The sequence below is a fragment of the Pantherophis guttatus genome, chromosome 4 (genome assembly GCF_059756535.1).
Source record: "Pantherophis guttatus breed Tessera chromosome 4, ASM5975653v1, whole genome shotgun sequence".
Lineage (NCBI taxonomy): Eukaryota > Metazoa > Chordata > Lepidosauria > Squamata > Colubridae > Pantherophis > Pantherophis guttatus.
The window spans coordinates 77,432,986-77,451,153 of NC_142066.1; the positions used below are offsets into that span (position 1 = coordinate 77,432,986).

Consider the following 18,168-nt stretch of genomic DNA (forward strand, 5'->3'; position numbering starts at 1 on the left):
CAATTAATAAGTGGTAAGTTAAGATCATCAAGAAAGATTATTTGGTGTGGGCAGGAGGCTGCCCAGGTTAGTAGTGAAGTTAACTTGTTTGCATGTTCGATGTCATAATCTCTGTAACAAAATAAGAATCGAAATGTGGTATTTAAGGACAGGTCGCAGACGATGGTCTCAGGAAAAGCAAGTTCGCATGTAATTGTTGTGGCCCCGCCCTCTGAGCCTGTCCCATCGGAGGAAGAAAGCTCCGAGCATGAGGAAGAGGAGTCAGCCAGGCCTCCCTCTCCAGGCCCCTCCCCTCTGGCATTGTCTCAGGTGCCGGCCGAGGGAGAGGAGATTAGCAGGGAGACAGGTGGCTTGGATCAGAGTGACGGAGAAACATCATTCCTGGACGCACACCTCCGAAGGCGTGATAAACGATTGCAGCAGCTCAGGAGGCGTGCTATGGATTAGAACTGAGTCACTGGACCACACCCCAGAGACTATATAATAGAGGGTGGTGGTCAGTGATCCTTGTGACGAACAAAACTAACCTTGGATAGTCACTAAAGCCTCGTTCGGAACTGCTGAGAGAAATATTTGTTGTTGTTGGACATTTGGAAGCTGAGTATTTATCTTTCTGTTTTTCTGTGAAAATAAAGGCACTTGGCAGACGGTGTGTCTATTGCTGCCACGTTGGAGATAAAGAAACTGGGTGTGTTCCAAAGTGTTTCCTTAATCCTCGGCTGGCTGTGTTTGTGTGTGTGTGTGGACGGGGACAGATCAGTAACTTGAATATTTTTTAGATGTAGGGACTTTTTGTAGAAGATAGCAACACCACCTTCTCTACAGATTTCACGATTTAACTGATAAACATGATAGTCTCTTACTGTAGTAATAGAGTCAGGGAGGCATGTATTCAGTCAAGTTTCACAGACAAATATAATGTTGAATATAGCCATATTTAGTAAGAGGAGGAATTCAGGTATTTTATTTACAAAGCTTCTTGCATTAAGTAGCTTGCATTTAAGGTTGGTAGTAGTTGTTGTAGAGGAAGTTTGGGGCATGCATGCCTAGTTTTGGATGATGGGGGGTTGAATGGGGGAGGATTGGGTGTTAGGATGTGGGTTGTGGGACTTTCTTTTGATACAGTCAGCACGGTAGTCAATGTATAAGTCAGTATGTCCTTGGTCTTGACGTCTTTTAATTTCTGATCGGAGTTAATGGGAGCGGTTTCTTTGCAATATGGATAAGTCAGGATGTGAGCGAAGTTTGTTATGGCTTGTTGATTTTGGTGATTGAATTTATCGTTATGTATGAATATGCATTCGATGGACTCATTTTTGCAAATAACTCTGCAAAATCATGGAGCTACCGAGTCATCGGTATTTGAACTCAGGGCCATCTCTTGAAATTTTGATGATGTCATCAGGGGAGATGTTTATTGGAGTTTTTTATAATGTTGCGATCCTTTGTGATATCATGCTCCTCATTGTTTGGAATTGGAGATTTCTGGGCTTTGCTAGACTCTGCCACTATTGTCAAATTTAATTTTGATTCACTTTATTCATATCTGAACTTCTGTTAAAGGAGAATGTGAAGATTGCAGAGGAACTGAATAATCTTTTGTACTTGTCTTGGTAGTTCTGTACAGATAATATAGGCAGATCCCTGAGCTTTAAGTACATTGGATTTTGTTCTGTCCCCGTCTCACACACGCACACCAGATTTTTTATGAAGGAAAGAGGAAAAATTAAAGCTAATTAGAGTGACAATACAAACTATTCTTGGACATCTGAAAAGACAACACTAAAAAAACCTGAAGATCCTGACATCTTCTGAGTGGGCATGGGAATGTGGGCTCTGAATTCAATGGCATCTCTTTAAGAAGCTGCATTTTTTCCTGGGCTTATCTGGCAGCAAAGTGGTCTCAGAAAAAATCATGTTTGAGTTAGGGAGGAACCAACACTATACTAGTGGCTACTCCAAAGTATTTTGTTATGTACCACCAGTGCTTCTAAACTCACATATATTAATCTGAGGTTGCTCAGAAAAAAAAGAAGCTTCTTTAAAGATGCATCACCTCATGTAGGATATATGCTGTATCTGTTCCATAGCATGTTTTCAGTTTTCCAATGGCACAATACCTACTTATTAATATTGTACACATATTGTTGCAAATCATTTGGTAAAAATATGTTCTCTATAAATCTTCACTTATGCCAAAGGTAAACATTTAATATAAGAAAGCCAAATCAGTCATCATCATTATCTACTCTTCTGCTCTAACTATTTTGGGCAGATTACTGTGTAATCCTAACAATAAAAATCATGTAATCAATGAAAGAAAATGCAGCATAACATTCTTTTAGGAGCAATAAAATAATAAAGTAATCATCCAATACATAAAACAAATAACATTTATTTTTGTATTACCCAGTACATAAAAAATAACAATTATATCTACATAAATTTAAACTTGCTTATCTGCATCCACTCTTGAGATTAGTCCTTACATTATTGGCACTAGATGCCAGGAACAAATATCATTTATATATGTTGTTGTTGTTAGATGCGAAATCGTGTCTGACCCATCATGGCCCCATGGATAACCTTCCTCCAATAGTTACATTTTATCAGAATTTCAGTTAAATGAAAAACTAGTTCTTAGTAATTTAATAATGTATCAACAGTTAATAAAAAGGCATTTAGGGGAGCCTTAATTGAGCAATTACTTCTACCAAGACCAAAAGATTTTGCTTTTAAAATCAGATAGTGGCATAAATTTACATTAGTACAGTTAGAAAACAGAGATACAATCTAGATTTTATACTTCTGAGTAACCACTTGAATGGCAATTGGAAACACTGCTGAAAAATGTACGACATAAATAGTATTTGTGTGAAATTAATTTTAAAGAAGTACAAAAGCAATGCAAGCTGCATCATGCATATATTTTCTTTTGTACAAGCTCTTCTAAATTAACTTAAATCAGGAATCTCTTGAATTAGCCAGGATGTTCAGCGAGGAGGATTGCAACATGCTACCCCCCCCATTGCCCTACAGAATGCGTCATAGAAATTGTACCAGGAGCAAAACTACCAAAGCCCAAGATGTACTCCATGACCCCCAATGAGATGAGAGAACGGAGAGAGTACATCAACACCAATCTAGCCTGGGGATTTAGCTGACCAAGTCTAGAGTGGCCACTCCAGTCCTCTTTAAAGAGAAAAAGGGCAAGTCGATTAGGGTCTTTGATGATTTTAGGGGAATTAGCACTGTATGTTGGAGAACATGTACTCACTCCCCCTCATGAAAGACATGCCAGCACATCTAGCCAAGGGGAAGGTGTTCATCAAGCTATACCTACGAAAGACATACTACTGGGTGTGAATCAAGGAAGGAGATGAGTGGAAAACTGCTTTCAACTGTCCCTTAGGGAGCTTCCAATTCAAAGTAATACCCTTTGGGTTGCAGGGAGCCCCTGCAGTCTTCATGCAACGGATAAATGAAGTGCTACATGAGGACTCCTGCATAAAGGAGTCCTCATGTATCTGAATGACATTCTTATTTTCACAGAAACTCTAGAGGAGCATTTTAAATTGGTGCTCCAGGTGTTGAAAAACCTCCTCATGGCCAAACTATACCCGAAGCTGTCAAAATGCAAATTCCACAAGACTAGCTTAGACTATATGAGCTACGGAGTGTCAAGCGAGGGTACAGAAATGGATGCAGCTAAAGTTAAAGTGGTCTTAGATTGGCAATCCCCTCATAGTCCAAGCTGATATGATATGCTACCAGTGAGAGGAGTTGCTATCTGTAATCATCGTTTGATGGATCTGCTACCATCGTGGTTTGTGAACCAGAGTGAGTTTGTTATTCTAATCAACTACTGTTTGTTTGATAAGAAGATATCTGTAACTACTGGACTGATTTACTGGCAAAGACTTGGAATTTGTTTAGACTATGAGACTGTTTTTCTACTATAAAGTAAGCTTTTGATAAACCAGTTTGCATATCTCTTATTCATTGCTCTCAGCAACGTTTACTCTGCTGAAAGGAAATGCAGCATAACATTCTTTTAGGTGCAATAAAATAATAAAGTAATCATCCAATACATAAAACAAATAACATTTATTTTTGTATTACCCAGTACATAAAAAATAACAATTATATCTACATAAATTTAAGCTTGCTTATCTGAGATTAGTCCTTACATTATTGGCACTAGATGCCAGGAACAAATATCATTTATATATGTTGTTGTTGTTGTTAGATGCGAAATCATGTCTGACCCATCGCGGCCCCCATGGATAACCTTCCTCCAGGCCTTCCTCCAGGCCTTCCCAAGCTCACACCGACTGCTTCAATGACTCCATCCAGCCACCGCATTCTCTGTCATCCCGTTCTTCTTTTGCCCTCAATCTTTCCTAGCATTAGGCACTTCTCCAGTGAGTCCTTGCTTCTCATTAGGTGGCCAAAGTATTTAAGTTTCATCTTCAGGATCTGGCCTTCTAAAGAATAGTCAGGGTTGATCTCCTCTAGGACTGACCAGTTTGATTGCCTTGCAGTCCAAGGGACTTGCAGGAGTTTTCTTCACCACCTTTCCTCCCCAAGATCAAGCATCTTTTAATTTCTTGGCTGCAGTCCCCATCTCTGGTGATCTTGGAGCCCAGGAAAATAAAACCTGTCACCACCTCCATTTCTTCCCCATCTATTTGCCAGGAATTGAGGGGGGCGGATGCCATGATCTTAGTTTCCTTAATGTTGAGTTTCAAGCCAACTTTTGCATTCTCCTTCTTTACCCGCATCAAAAGGCTCTTTAGTTTCTCTTCACTTTCTGCCATTAGAGTGATATCATCTGCATATCTGAGGTTGTTGATATTTCTCCCAGCAATCTTAATTCCAAATTGTGATTCATCTAGCCCCGCCTTTCTCATGATGTGTTTTATTTAAGCTTTAAATTGAGTAATTTTTCATAACTCAATATAAAGTGTTAAGGATATTGCTGTTGTGGCCATCACAGCAGTTCTGCTACAGTGACTTGCAAACATGTGCATACACCTCCAAAAAATTGAAAAAGACTGAGAGGAGATGGGTGGTGTGGGAGAAGAAAGCCTATGTGGTCTGATGGACCTTACTGACCTGGAGACACTTTCTTGAGGGCAGCCTTGTGCTGTTCGAAGTGTGGACTGAACCCAAGAACCCAGAGGCACTCAAATGCTCATGAAAACTCTCCCCAAAGCAAGTTCATTGGGGGCAATATTTCAAATGGTTCAATTTTGAGCTAAAATACATCTTGGGGGGGGGACCTTCTGGTAGATGCTCTATCATGCAAGCCACAATACAATAGTAAATGTGAAGAGGTGATCCATGCTATGATCCCCCTCCCAACCTGCCTCGCAGGCCACAACTAGGTGACAGGTTAAATGAAGAAAAACCCCAGATGGGGGCGGGGGGAATGGCCCAAAAACTAAGGGACCAACTGCCAGCTGACCCATGGTACAGAGACAACAAATAAGCACTGACAAATTGTATGTGCCCAATAGCCTGCAACTCCAAGTACTCCAGAGAAGTCACAATTCCAAGCAAGCAGGGCACTTTGGCTATTTGAAAACCCTGCATCTGGCCAGAAGGCAATTTTGATGGCTGAAGATGAAAAAAGACATTGAGGATGATGTTAAAAGCTATGCCACTTGTGCAGCCATGAAGAAGATGTTAAATTGAGGGATCTAGCCCAATAACTCTCAATACAAAGTAATGGTTGTTGCAGCTTATTTATTTGTGAGCAAAAATATGGCATAGGCCTAAATATACATTTGTAACTGACCTTTGTCTTCTCTTCACAGGTATGTAGTTGGAACTGGCTTGGTCCCCATGTGGCCGGTCTTTTGTACCCAGGGGGAGGAGTTAAAGGTAAGGTGGGATTGTGGGAGTGATGGGTTGTGTAGTTGTGTTAACCCTTACTAGACCATAGAGAAATAGGAGCACATGTAAGTTAGACATTTTACGTGACAGAAGAGGCAAGGAAAACCACCAGGATTGCTTCAGCAACCTGGGAAGAAATTGCCATGGACTTTATTATCGAGCTCCCTGAGAGTGGGGAGAATATGGTCATTTGGACTGTGATAGATTTGTTCTCAAAGCAAGACCATTTCATAGCTTGCCCAGGGCTCCTGTCAGCAAAAAAGCTGGCCAAGTTATTTGTAAGACAGATTTATAGGATGCATGGCTATCCCAGCAGGATTATCTCTGATAGAGTGGTCCAATTCACTGCTAAATTCTGGAGGCTTAGCTCAGTGTTTCATCCAAGTACTAATAGGGCTGTGGAACACATGAACACCATGGTGGAGCAGTATTTTAGATGCTATGTCAACTATCAGCAGTCTAACTGGGTGGAGTTGCTGCCATTAGCTGAGGTGGCATACAATAATACGGTGCTCAGGCACTGGCATGAGCCCTTTTCAAGTCACCATGGCATGGAATTCATCCTGATGCCTGAGTTCCTCAGGGAGCCCCCCTCATCCATGTCACTAAATGAATGGATGGAGTCACTGAAAGACATGTGGGAAAATTCCAAACTGACTTTACACAAAGCAGCAAAAACCCATAAAACACAAGCCAGTATATGCCTCAGCTCCCAAGTGCCATTCCAAGTGGGGAGCAAAGTTTACTGCTCAACAAAGTACCTAAAGTTAAAACTCCCTTGCAAGAAAGTAGGATCATAATGGTCCTACAATGAAAGTAATCAACCCTGTTACAGTACAACTTAAACTTCCCTGCCTGTTAGGGAAACTGCATCCGGTCTTTCACAACAACTTGTTAAAGCTGTTGGTAGGCTCCCAGATCAGGCTGGTAGATCAGGCAGCCTCAAAACCAATAGTGGTGCAAGGGGAGATACATTACAAGGTAAATAAAATCCTAGATTCCAAATTGCACAGGGGGCGGTTGCAGTACCTAGTGCAATGGAAGGGGTACCCACTCTCTGAAGCTATTTGGGTCAAGAGCTGAGATGTGAAGGCAGATAGGTTGGTCAAACAGTTTCATGAGGAATACCCCCAGAAACCTAAGGGGGCCCCAGGGGGAGGAAGGGGAAGTTACCTCTTGCATAAGTAAGTAACCTCTTGCATTTTCTTTTCTTTGCAGGAAGTCATTTTCAGTTAAGGAGGATCACCTGTCAACCTTGAAGCTGATCTGACTGAGGCCATTTTGGGGTTTCAGTGTTGCCACACTGGAGCTTGGAGATAGGGAGGAGGAACAGAAATAGTTGGTGGTTGTAACCAAAACAAAATATTTTCTTCTGGGAACATTCCCACAGGTGGTTGGAGAAAGAGGAGTGATGTTACCAGGCAACCGGATGATACCTTGATTGAACCATGTGACTGATTGTTTGGGGAAGGGAGGAAACTTTTACTTTTAATTATGTGAAAGCCACGGGAACATTCAGAGTTGGTTTTCACCAGCCATACCAAAATGATATATCGAAATAAAATTATTCTTTGAGAAATCTACTTGCCTCAGAGTTATGTTTGCTAAGGCTGCATTACTTGGAATCCTGACACAATGCATCTTTCAGCACTTTCAGTACCAACCACCTATGAATGGAAATTGAAACTCATACATTTGAAGAGTCCTAGGACTATCTTAGAATTTATTTTTCAACCAGTATACTTTTGATCAATTGATATTTAAAAACCCCAAAGTCTGTAACTTACCCACAGGAAATATAATCCTATCATTGTTCACACCTGCTAGAATACCACAAAATGATGGTAGCCATGGTGAAAGCATGAAGTGAAATAAAGGGCTGAACACAGAGAGCCTAAGGCAGTAGGATGAAGTGGAACTAGGCTTCCTCAAAGGCTTCTCTGTGAGGCAATTTAGCCTCAGGTAAATATACTGACTGTAAGATTCTCTGAGGGGCACAAGAATTTGGACATATTTAAACTCCTCAGATTTACATAGCACACTTTTCATAGTCACAATATGTGATCCGGAAGATAGTAGAAAGTAAAGTAGGTTTAGGAAAATAAAGTAGGAAAATAAAGCACAGCTGCTGCTGCCTAGTTTGGGTATTGCAACTCTGCAAGAAAACAACCAAGTTCCAAGAGCACCAAGGACGCCTCAATAAACTACTTTTTTCCTACTTACATGACAACAAGTATGCTATAGTTTCAAAATTCACTACATTTGTGCTTTTGTTCATTCCTATAGTGAGTGAAAGAACCACATAATAAATATGCCTGTTAAACAGCACTACAAAAATACAAATAAATACAATCTATTAATCTGTCAGTGACTTTGGGTTGGCTGCTGTAACTATATTGATGCCAAAAATAATCTGTGTGATGATGTCATTTTGTGCATGTGGTAAGTTGCTAATTTTAGGTATTAGCATTACATAATTATGTATGTAAGTTCCATAATTTCCCTCTTTTTTTCCACCTCATGCTTGCCTGTGGCTAATAGTGCATTGACTTGCAAGGTAATCTCTAAATTAAAGAGCCTAACTTCATAGACATCATGAGCATGCCTGAGGTAAAATTTGCTTATGGCGTAAAATATGTCAAAATGGTTGGGTACTGTGTCCTTACCATTAACAGGCAATGCTGCATGGCTATGATAAAGATAATAATGAATAAGATTAAAAGCATGATGTGAAAGCTTCATTTAACCAAAGCTATGATAGGTAGTAGTCAACTATTGCTTACTCTCTCTCTTTTTTTTTATGATTTCCATAATGTTGCTCACAATGACAGGGAATAGTTGGATGGTATATAAGTATAAAGCCGATTTTTAACCACTGCCTTTTTCATTGTTATTCAGGAAAAAGCTGGAATAAGTAAAGCATTGTTTGCTGTCTGACTAAAAATAAACAGCAATAGAGTCATGCAAATTTCTCAGGAAGATATTCCAAATTCTGAGTGCCACCAAAAAAGGATATGTTGTAACCATCAGATCCCAGAGGAGAAGGATTTCAGAAATGGACACTGTGCTTGGAAAAGTTTATATGGGGGAAGCAGGATACAATGTACCCAAGCTTTGCAAGGGTTTAAATAGAAAAGTCTTAGTTTACATATACTGGTAGTTTGGAAATAAGCGGATAAACAATTGGGAGGTAGAAAGGAAGTCAGACCAATAAAATGCTTTAATTGCTCTGATTTTTCACTACAAATCAATCAATCAATCAATCAGAATAGAACTTGGATTATTTTGGATTATTTTAATATGTTTTAATTTTAGTATGTTTGGATTATTTTAATATGTTTTATTTTAATATAATTTGGATTATTTTAATATGTTTAATATGTATTTTAACATGTTTTATCTGGTTTGATTTTAATTGTTGTGAGCCGCCCTGAGTCCTATGGAGATAGGGCAGCATACAAATCAAATAAATAATAATAAAAATAAATAATAATAACTGGAAGGAACCTTGGAGGTCTTCTAGGCCAACCCCCTGCTCAAGCAGGAGACACTATACCATTCCAGGCAGGTGGCTCTTCAATCTTTTCTTAAAAACTCCAGTGATGAACCACCTACAACTTCTGAAGGCAAGCTGTTCCACTGATTAATTGTCATCACTGTTAGGAAGTTTCTCCTTAATTCCATGTTGCTTCTCTCTTTAGATTCCCATCTATTGTTTCCATCTATTGTTTCTTGTTTTGCCTTCTGGTGCTTTGGAAAATAAATTGACCCCCCTCTTTGTGGCAGCTTTGGAACACTGCTGTCATTCACCCCTAATTCTTCTTTTTCTCTAGACTGGCCACGCCCAATTCCTGCAACTGTTCTTATGTATTTGTCTCCAGGCCCTCCAGATTATCTTAGTTGTTCTTCTATGCACTTTTTCCCAAGTCTCAACATCTTTTTTGTAATGTGGTGAGCAAAACTGGATGCAGTATCCTGGTGTTGTCCTACTAAGGATTTATAAAGTGGTACTAATACTTCATGTGATTTTGATTCTATGCCTCTATTTATACAACTAAGAATTGTATTAGCTTTTTTGGCTGCTGCCGCACACTGCTGACTCATGTTTAAGTGATCGTCTATTGGGATTCAAAGGTCAATCTCACAGTTACTGTTTTTGAGCCAGGTTTCACCTAATCTGTACTTGTACCTTTGGTTTTTTCTGCTTAGGTGTAAAACCTTGCTTTTCTCCACATTAAATTTCATGTTGTTGGACCCATGATAGGACCCATTGTTCAAGTCTCTCAAGATTTATTATTATTTTTTTTTGAATCCTGTGCTTGTTTTCTGTGATGTTGGCTAATTTAAAAATTTCAAACAATTACTACCTATTTATTCAGCAGCAGTTTCTGTGACCTGAAGAGGAATTCATTGTTATTTTGTTTATTAATGGGACAAAATGAATGGGGTATTGAAGGAATGGGATATTTTGACTTAGTAAATTGTAATTTACGATAATATAATTTCCATTAGGAAATAATTTCAAACACCAAAATTTAAAAGTTGTGATTAAAATTATTAACAGTTTTTTAAACAGGAAACCTTACCTTCACAAAATGCCAGGCCAACTCTATCTATGAAGAAGCTGTCAATAAATTTTCTTTATCCTTTGGTGATAATCATCACAATGACAAAGTTCTGAGCTTTAATTGCTTTTTCTCATTATATGTATCAGTGTGAGAAAAATATTTTCTTCTATGATTTCTCTACCTTATTGCCACTTCTCACAAATTATGAATCTCTGTTATATCAATTATGCTAAGCTCTGGTTGTAATCAATGCGAAATCATGATTTCAAACAGCAATTTAGCATTTCAAAACTGATGATCCTGTCATCAAATTATGCTAAGCCAAAACCAGAAACCATATTATAATTTAACATTATATGTAAAGTCAATTAATTTATTTGACTGGTGGATTCAGCAAATAACTTCCCCTGGCATACTTTCCATTGATTATATGAGTTTCTTCTTTTGAACATCACTGTGCAACTTGTCCTTTTTCAGAAAAGTCCTTTTTCAGTTACAATGAAAATGATTTATGAGCAAATATTATCAGCATATTTCGGTTAAGTATTTAAGCAGAAAACATTTAAAATATTATAGTAGTTTGATCATTTATTGTGGTGTAGAATGTATAAATACTTTTATCCTGCTGCCATTCCTTTTTTCCATTTATCAGCTGGAATGAAACAAATTTTAGAACATAGGTCTGATATATAAATAGATAATATAAATATTAGATGAGTGCACACATAAAATACAAGCTCTACCTTTTGAAGTTTTCATTCAGTCTCATTGATTGTTCATTGAAGTTGCATTCTCCGTATTGCTTCACAGTACTTTCAAGAATTGGACATTCATTCATTCATTCATTCATTCATTCATTCATTCATTCATATTTTTTTGCATTTAGATACTGCCCATCTCACACACAAAATGATTCTGGCAGGTAAAAATACAAATACCTAAAATATATAAAAATACAAAAAAATTACAGATTAATTTTAATCTTTAATACAGATTAAAACCAAGAATAAAATAAATTAAGAGATGGGGGAAGGCCATCAACAAATCCCAGAGTTTCATGTTGCTAAGTCAGCCCCATGTGAGTTGGCAGAGCCAGTACTTCAGACTAGGGTTGCCAGGTCTGCTTCCAAAAAATAGCGGACAAGCGGGGGAGGGGGGGTGTTGAGTAGTAAAAAAATTAAAAATTTTTTTACAATTAAATTATATATTTTCTTACAAACATTTTAACACGTATTAAAATAATCACTTCAAAACTTTACTTAAAATTCAAAACATCAAATATATTATAATAATATGTAAAATATTAAATTACATTTTACTTTGCTGTCGTGTGTATTTTTTATTTGACTGCGCAGCTTTGATCAATTCTTTGTGTTTAAGGAATAATTCTTTAATTTCAGTACAACGTTGAGAAATATTAAAAAATATACAAAGTTCACTTCAAATTGATGGTACAAGCAGTCGGTTACGTTTGTCAGTCCACAAATTTCCCATGACACTGAAAATTCGTTCAATGTTTGCATTTGATACGGAATTGATGCACAGTACTGGAACAGTTTCAGTAAACTCAGAGCTGGCTCTTTCTTGAAAAAGTACGTCCACTTATCAAGGGATGAATCGCCCTGCAGATGAACATAAACTTCTTCTAAGGCAGAAATTTCATTGAAGAGAGTGTTGGGTGGAAGTTGTTCTCGCCATGGTGATAATAACCAGATGTTCGTCATTTCTTCTAAAGTTGGAGCATTATTGCAATCAATTAGATTGAAACAACTTAGCGTCTCATATACTGAATCGGTGAAATTATACCACTTTTCTAGGTATGCAATGGCTCTTTGATACACGTTGACAGCTTCTTTCTTGAACTTTGAGCAAATGTTTTTTACGTAAGGCAAATAAAACTTTCATTCCAAAAAACTGCTCATCGTATTTTTTTTTGCAAAGAATCATGCAGCTTACACATGATAATGTGAAGATCACATGCAAGAATTTTCTTGCTTTCCAGCTTCAGTAGGGTGTCTTGCATTATTGACATGAAGAAGTGCATGAAATATAAATACAATTCTGAAATTGTTGCTTCATCGTCCTTTGCGAGTTCATTTTCCTGATCTGAAATAAGGTTCCAGATAACCTTATGGCACTCATCAGATCCAAGAGAAATAAAATACGATGTTAGAGGTATCCAGTTTAAAAGAAGTCTTTCAACTGCTTTAAACAAACTTAACCAACGTGTTGGAACATGGTGCAAAACTTCATGGAATTCTGACTCGCAAAACTCAAAAAATGATTTCAACTCTTCTCGTTTCTTCGCAGAATTCAAAAATTCGGCAAAAACCTTCAGCACTACATTTTCGATATCAAAAGATAACTGCTTTAATGCATTTTTTGCGCTATTGTGTAAAATGTGATTATTGCAATGAGCAGCTACAATATTGTCATTTTCCAGCAATAATTTTTGGTAAACAGATTTGTTCACTCCATAATTGACCATTATCTGCTGAGTAAGCTGAAACATTATTTATTTCCAATTCTTTATTACTAAGAACTCGACACAGCTGATTTTTTATTGATGTATAATCTTTAAATGAATCCTCATAAAAGTCTAAAATTTTTACACACAGTCCTTCTTCACAAGTAAAATATTGTGCAACAATGGGATACATTTTGCGATTTTCCTTGTTTGATGCGTCAGTGGAGAGAGAAAATGGAATTCCAGTTTTAAGATCATTGAGAACCAACTCAATAGAAAAAAGATACAAAACCTTATTGACAACAGCTGATGATTTGGTTCTTCCACAAGATATCTTTTTTACAGTTTCTGAATCATCAAAAATTTGCTTCATTAACTTAATACCACAATCTTGAGCCAGGAAAGAAATATGGTGTTTGATCCCATGGTAAGTTTCAGCCATTTCAGCTACAGTCACTTTCTCACTGAAAGAGGAGTCTTTAATAATGAAAAACGAATTGATTTGCTTGTTGCTGGAAGCTATTTTCTCCTTATCTAAATAATTTTTTGTGCTTGCATGCTGTGTGACAGCTTTTATACCATTATATTCAATTGTGAACGATTTCTGACACAATTTACAGTAGGCCGTCGTATTTGTTCTGTCGGTTTCGTTGTTGGTAATCCATGCAAAAGTACCTTCCCAGTCTTTGGTGTATTTGCACACTCATCTCTTTCGTTTTAAAGAATTCAAAATCTCGCCGCTGTCACTCTCATCACTCGACGCCATTTTAGGTCAGTCGACACAAGCTACAATACATTTTAAAAATGTGAACTGTACATAATTTTATAATATATTTTTATTTTAATCTCATTAATTTTTTCGGAGAATCGAGTTCAATGGATATTCGATCTTTGTCTCATTCTAATTTATGAAAAAAAAGACAAAATGCGATTCTCCTATCCTTATTCTCTTAGACTGTACAGCTTTAGATTACGTACCATTTCATCATAAAGCTTTTGAATAAAAAAAATGTCCACTATTTTGTTAAAAAAAAATAGTGAACATAATGTGAAAAAAGCGGACTGTCTGCTCAAATAGTGGACACCTGGCAAGGGTACTTCAGACTCCTTTGAAAGGCCAGGACAATGGAGGCCCAGCTCACCTCTGGGGTAAGGATGTTTTCCAGAGTCAAACTTCTTAAACTGACAGGGTTTGTAAAATACCTTCTCTCCCTGCCCAGATGGGACAGGCTGGTTTTGTGGAAGCAGTACCCATATATTATTTGGGGTGAAGTATCATCAGTATGCTGATGATACTCAGCTATACATCTCCACCCCGGACCACCCCAATGATGCCCTTAAAGTGATGTCCCAGTGCCTGGAGGCTGTACAGATTTGGATGGGGAGGAACAGACTCAGGCTCAACCCATCCAAGACCGAGTGGCTGTGGTTTCCGACATCCCGATATAGTCAATTGGTGCCATCACTGATTATTGGGGATGAGTCATTGCCCCCCACGGAGAGGGTTCGCAACTTAGGCGTCCTCTTGGACTCACGGCTGTCTTTAGAAGAACACTTGACGGCTGTGGCCGGGAGGTCTTTTTATCAGGTTCGCCTGATTCGCCAGTTGCGTCCCTTTCTGGATCAGGACTCGTTAAAAACGGTCACTTACGCCCTCGTCACTTCACGCCTGGACTACTGTAATGCTCTCTACATGGGGCTCCCCTTGAGGAGCACCTGGAGGCTCCAGCTGGTCCAGAATGCGGCGCGCGGGTAGTTATGGGAGCAGCATGGTGCTCCCATGTGGCTCCCCTCCTGCGCGAGTTGCACTGGCTCCCTGTGGTCTTCCGGGTGCGCTTCAAGGTCTTAGTTACCACCTTTAGAGCACTCCATGGCTTAGGACCGGGGTACTTACGAGACCGCCTTCTGCCACCAATAGCCTCTCACCGCCCAGTACGCTCCCATAGAGAGGGGCTTCTCAGGGTGCCGTCAGCCAAACAATGTCGACTGGCGGCCCCCAGGGGGAGAGCCTTTTCTGTGAGGGCACCCACCATCTGGAACGAGCTCCCCCCAGAGATACAGAAGATTCCGGATCTGCGCACTTTCCGCCGTGCCCTCAAAACATTCCTGTTTCAGCAGGCCGGCCTGGCCTAACTTTCCCTTTATATTGCTTTTTGATTTTATTTTAAACTGGGATGTCTTGAATTATCTAGGACCAGAATGTTTAGTATATTTTAATTGGTTTTTTTATTATTAACGTTTGTATTACATGTATTTTTATCGTTCGCTGTTCACTGCCCTGAGTCCCTTAGGAATAGGGCGGTATATAAATTTAATAAATAAATAAATAAATAAATGAATAAATAAATAAATAAATATTAAAAAGTAGTCACTGGAGGCTTTTCAATGAGAATATACCTTTATAAATCTATCCATAAGGAAAGCCTTGTCTTATTTTGCAATTCTTTCCCATCATTTTAGTCCATGTGACATATCATTGCACAATGAAGTTTGTGACAAAATTTCCTTCATATTTAATTGTGATTCTTTCACTGGATTTAAAATGGGCTGGTTGATTTTATTTCCCTTAAAATATAAGAGTCTTTTGGCTGTTGAAGGATTTTGTTTAGCTAATTGAAAGTTGTTACTTACAAAAAATGATAAGGTGGAAGACAAATTTGCATATCACATGTATAGAAAATAAGAAAAATATTAGGAAGACCTGGGACAGAATAATACACGTTAATAAAGAGGGAGAGAACTGTAGTTTTTGCTGATGGTTGTGACTGGCTTGATGACCTGATTATGTCACTGAACGTCAGCAGCTGAGGCCCTACAAAAGGAAACTCATCCCATCAAATCTATCTCCATTGTAATCATTCTCCCTGCGGAGATGGCTTGTTAGAAAAGAGAATCCTCAGGCTTTATTAGCACCATTTACCATCAGGAGCCAATGGATGCCCTCCTATCAGAATAATGAGAACCCAAGAACATCCATTATCAAACTGCATCACCCACAGCACATTATCTGTTTAGTCTGTGAATTATTTGGGGATTAAACCTCTCTGAAGACTGTTAATTTTAATCAATTTATCGGGGCCATACTAGAGGCTGTCTCTTTTCCAAGTGCTACTTTCCCTCTCAATGAAGCAAGCATATGCTGGTTTACATATAAAGATCTTTGACATCTCTTGAGCTATATTCCTTCCTATTACTACACTCTAAAATTTAATTTTTGGACAAGATTCCAAGAACAGAATTTTCCTTCCCCCTTTCAATTGTAATATTTCTCAGAAGTTAGTGAAGTGAAACAATAAATGTTACTATTCTTTAGAAACTCTTATTAAATAAACAAGTTTCAGAACCTTGCCTGCAGCCTTTGGTTCAAACACATGAAATCAGTTTGATTGTTCAGGTGTAAGAAACGAAAGAATTGAGCTATATAATATAATGAAAATAGTTAGTGTGTCATTGTGACAATATTGCCAAGGAATTTTCATTATAGAGTTATAATAAAGAACTTCCCAACTTGTATTAGGAATATATATGTGATTGTCCCAAAATAATAGTTTTGTGATTATTCACACATAAACTGTATCATCCTATTTATGCAAACATTAGATATATAATTCAGCCCTAATGATATTTCTCAGAATGACTGTTGGTCTCTTATTTTTAAATCATTATGTTAGCAAAATTCAATGATTTATAGTATGCTGAAGCCAGCTTCCCATTTATTGTCAAAACAATTCATTAGCATAATTGTGATAAGGGCAATTCTGTTATTATTGAGAATGACCAACAATTAATTCTTTTGGAAGTCTCCCTTGTCCCAATATTAAATTAAGTCATAATTAATTGATGCAGTAGTTAGGCAAAACTTACTCATAAATGTGCAGCAGAAAGTATTGCTCATGCAGATTACTTATTCACATATTGCAGACTTTGGATTTGTCAGAATATTGCCTACATATGATGCACCAGAGACTAGAAGGGGTTAAGTCTTTACAGACATCACATGTGACTATATCAGCCAATGAACTCTTTTATTGGACTCTTACCCAGAAACCACTTGGACATCTTCCGTTTTTTCTCTCTCTCTCATCTATCTCTCAGCAAGACAACAAGTGAACTTATCTCTCTTCTCAATATCTGAGTCATACAGTTAGGGTAAAAGGTGCAACAGGACACCCTGTTCATTATTGTATGCATGTATATATTTTGTAAATAATAAAACAACTTTTTGAACCTGAAGCTGTATTGACCAAATAACTTCCTCATAGAACCAAATGAGCACGACCATCAATATATATCTGACAAATGGTAGCAGACGATGAAAAATTATTGCTCAGGTCTATGAATTTTTTTGTAAATTTTAAAATCATAGAATGATTTTTCCTAACATGGAATCCTTGAACCTGAACGAATTATCTTTACAAGAGATTGTTGCATTAACCGTATCCTTAACAAAACAGCACCAATCATTATCCAAAAGACTAAAAAAACTTTCTATTGAAGCTACGCAGCAAATACAAACCTCTTTACGAAAGGACCCAATTTTTTTTTCTCCTCTTCACCCGAACACCGAAAGAACAGAACCACGCTTACAACAACCTTGCTTCGATCTCAATTCTACTCCACCTCATGACTATCATCAAGGACTTCAACCTTCTGAATCCCTTGTCTGTTCCAACCCTGTAACTTCAGACCAACTTTTATTTTCTCAAGCTTCTCCAAAACAGCATTTATATAAAGCTTTACATGCGACAGGCCTGCTAAATGCAGGCTGGACTCCTCAAAGAACTCTTGAACTGTTGAACACTCTTTCAACCTCACCAGACCTGGTAAGCGACAATTTTTTGCTTCAACCCATAGATTCCCAGACTGACCTTTTAAACACCCATTTTATTAAAAATCCTCCCTCCCCACCTATTGACATTATTGCTCCCAATATGGCTTCCACCTTCCCCAAAAGCATGGCTTCAAAAATGGCTGACAAAATGGCCGCCCCCACACTCCACCATGCGGTCCACAAAATGGCCGACAATTTATATGACCACACTTTAAACAAAATGACACCTACCACTTCAGACCACAAGGTCTCATCCAACCCCTTTACCCCCATACATCCTACTACCCACCCCACATCTGGAGATATTCAGACTGATTCCCTACCTTCTTCATCCAGAGCACCGAGTTCGAATCCTCCCAATTTTTTTTAATTTTCAGAACTTTCTATTTTTGTCGCCGCTG

At 38.2% G+C, this 18,168-nt stretch overlaps 1 protein-coding gene and 1 long non-coding RNA gene across 3 annotated transcripts in view; one reads left to right on the plus strand and one right to left on the minus strand.

Annotated features, from left to right (window-relative positions):
- Positions 1–7,480, plus strand: part of LOC117663744 (uncharacterized) — a 40,521-nt gene extending 33,041 nt beyond the window's left edge. For both annotated transcript variants that reach the window (XR_004590804.2, XR_015733907.1), the window contains 2 exons: positions 5,823–5,889; positions 7,120–7,480. This is a non-coding gene — a long non-coding RNA (uncharacterized LOC117663744). The remainder of the gene's footprint in view (positions 1–5,822; positions 5,890–7,119) is intronic.
- Positions 1–18,168, minus strand: part of POU6F2 (POU class 6 homeobox 2) — a 658,684-nt gene that overhangs the window by 41,945 nt on the left and 598,571 nt on the right. The window lies entirely within an intron of this gene.